A 2,898-nucleotide genomic window follows, 5' to 3' on the forward strand; every position below is an offset into this window, starting at 1 on the left:
TCCTCTACAACATTCACTTATACCTATGTCTTCATTCTTGAATCTTTATTGATCTAAGTGAATATGATCGGACCCTAACATATTATGTGCTTCTACCTCAACTCTATCTGTCCAAATCATATGCATTCTATTGAAAACTGTTGATTGTCTTCTCTGAGTCCTTGTTAGCAGAGGAAAAACTGACAAACATTTAAATCTGTTTAATGATGTATCCTTATTGCCTGAAAACTGGAGAAGCCAGAACGACCACCCGACAATCCAGCCATGCGTGAGAACATGGAACAACTTTCAATGAGTTGCATGCATGCCACGTGTCTCTCAGATGTGAACTGCCAGGGGCACCTGCATAATTGCACCACGCCGCCCTCCTCCTTATAAATAGTCACCCATGCGGTCAATATCGGTTCTTCCATCTCGCCACCTCGCACAAACCCTAGCGCCTCAGCTAGCTTGCGTCGACGCCGGAGACGAAGCGCTTAGCTGCCGCGATGTTGTCCTCACGCCGGTCGCGGACCTCGTCCTCTCCGCCGCCGCCGTAGGTGACTTCCGCTGCCAAGTTAGGGCGCGAGAGATTTAACTGCTCGGCCTCCTTCAACATCGTCTAGCAGTTCTTCCGTGGTAAATAAATCTTATTTTTACTGCCTTTTTGATCCGTCCAATCCATCCACTTCAACCAAAAGTGGTTTCTTCACTTCCAAATCTGGATTTATTCTCTTCTGCATCTCGTATCATGCCAAGTATATTCACTTATGCTTCATAACTAGTTAGATTCCTCACTTGTACTTATTCATGGATTCGTACAAATTTGGAACCAACTCTCTCCAAATAAGTGAATGTCTTTGCACTATGAGGTCGTCAAAATCTTCTGAGAATGCATATGACCTCTTCCCCTCCCCTCGCATCTCTAATGCTGTCACAGGTACATGTCCGTGGGAGAATCCCTTGGTTCTCATAGTCTGCATTCATTTGCAGAATTCCTACAGCGTCACATTGAATCACCTGAAGCCAGTTCTTGTTTGACCAGCAGGCGAAATCCATTCACTGTGATAAGCCTATCAATCTGAATATTATGGCTTTAGAGAAGTCTACACGCAAGGGTGGCAGGCAACGCCCACTCGATCTGCCACCAAATCTGTATGAGCAGTACAAGTCTGATCCTGATGAAAACTACAATCAGCGCAAGAACCAGATTCAGTGGATCCAAAGATATTGGTCCGAGGAAGGGTTCAAGTACAGGTTCTTCATGCCAAATATGCCGAAAAGAATGCCATCAAGCGGCCATGGGGTGACTGCCTCTACCGTGGCTTGGTGCCAAAGAGCAAGGGTGAAGCCATTGAGCGGAAATTCTATCCGTGCATGGTTAGAGGACCACAGCCTGAAGCTGCCGACCCATCTTCTCTGTTATGGTGTCGTTTCGACAATATGTTCAAACAGAACTATCAGTTTGCTAAAGATTCAGCTGCCAAGAACTACAAGGAGTTCGGGCTCAACTTCAACCCTGGCCCCTCCGCTCCAAAATCTGATGGGACATGTGAAGCTAATGAGAACAAAATTGGCCCCTTTGCCAATTTTGATGGGCTTCTGTCTCACATTGCTGCTCAAAGAGCAGCTGTGGATCAATCTGGTGGCGAAGCTAATTCTGAAGATGCTCCCTCACCTCCAAAGGAGAAAAAGATGAAGAAGACAAAAACTGCCAAGCCATCTTCTTCACCAAAAGCTTCAACAAGGAAGACTCTGAAGACTGCACCGCCTGAATCCAATGTGTAGTCCGAAGACTTATCTCGCGTGTCCAAGAGGACCAAGAAGCCATTGCCCAAGAAGGCCACTAGGCAACCTCTGACACTATTTGTTGTTCTGTGCAACAAAGATGAAGCCATTGATCTGTCAAGTGATGAAGATCTTGGTGATGATGCTCTGGAAATGCTTATCAAGAGCAAGCAAGAGGCTCAAATCTTCAACGATCTGCCCCTCTTTGATGTTGATATTCTGAATAACTTCTTCGATGAGTGGTTCGACAACCAGGACATCGGTATTGATGATCTTCAGCTCCCTGTGGACATCAACGTCACCTTCCATGGAGCCATTGCTGGTGAATTTGCCTTGGCTCAGAAGATTGTTGAGCTGAAAAACAAGATTGATTATGAGAAGGCTCACTTCAAGAAGAACATGGACAAGCTCAGTGTGGAAGATGTTCAAATCTTCAAGAAGATGTTGCACGACCTCACGGAGGAGTTCCACAAGAAGCGCACTGAAGCTAAAGGCTCACACGAGCGCATGAAGTATCTCGTTGAGAAATGCATTCAAGCCCACAATGAAGCTGAGAAGCGAAAAGCTCTTGGGCGCACTGGCATCAACCCCAGGATGGCTGCCAAGAAGAAGAAGCCTGCTGAGACCCAAACTGCTCCAAGGCAGGAAGAACCTCACATTGTCTTCCCTGCAAGTATGACATGCTCGAAGCCTAAGGTCCCCTCAGCAGCTTCAGAGCTGAAGAAAACAAGGGCAGCTAAAGCCGAAGCCAAGAAGCGCAAGCACAAGGATGTATCTAACGATGCTCCTTCCAAGAAGAAGCTGAAGACTAAGGGAACTAAGTCTTCAAAGAAAGAGCGTGCTGCGGCTTCTCTGCCTCTCATTATTGAACCCATCTCAGTTGCTCCTCCTGCTGCCACCAATAAGGCTCGGTGTGTTGTGATCCACCAGCCTGCTTCCATAGAGGCTCGTGAAGAAGAACTCATTCTAGTTGTTGACCCCAACGCAGCTGAAGACATTGCTCATGAAGACAATGTTGTTGATGATGAAGTCCTTCCTCAACTTGAGCACCACTTGGTATCATCGCCTGCTCCAACGGGTAGCGATACATCAACATCGGTCGTCCATTAACGCCAATTGCTCAGGATGATT

This window comes from Triticum dicoccoides, chromosome 2B (genome assembly GCF_002162155.2).
Source record: "Triticum dicoccoides isolate Atlit2015 ecotype Zavitan chromosome 2B, WEW_v2.0, whole genome shotgun sequence".
Lineage (NCBI taxonomy): Eukaryota > Viridiplantae > Streptophyta > Magnoliopsida > Poales > Poaceae > Triticum > Triticum dicoccoides.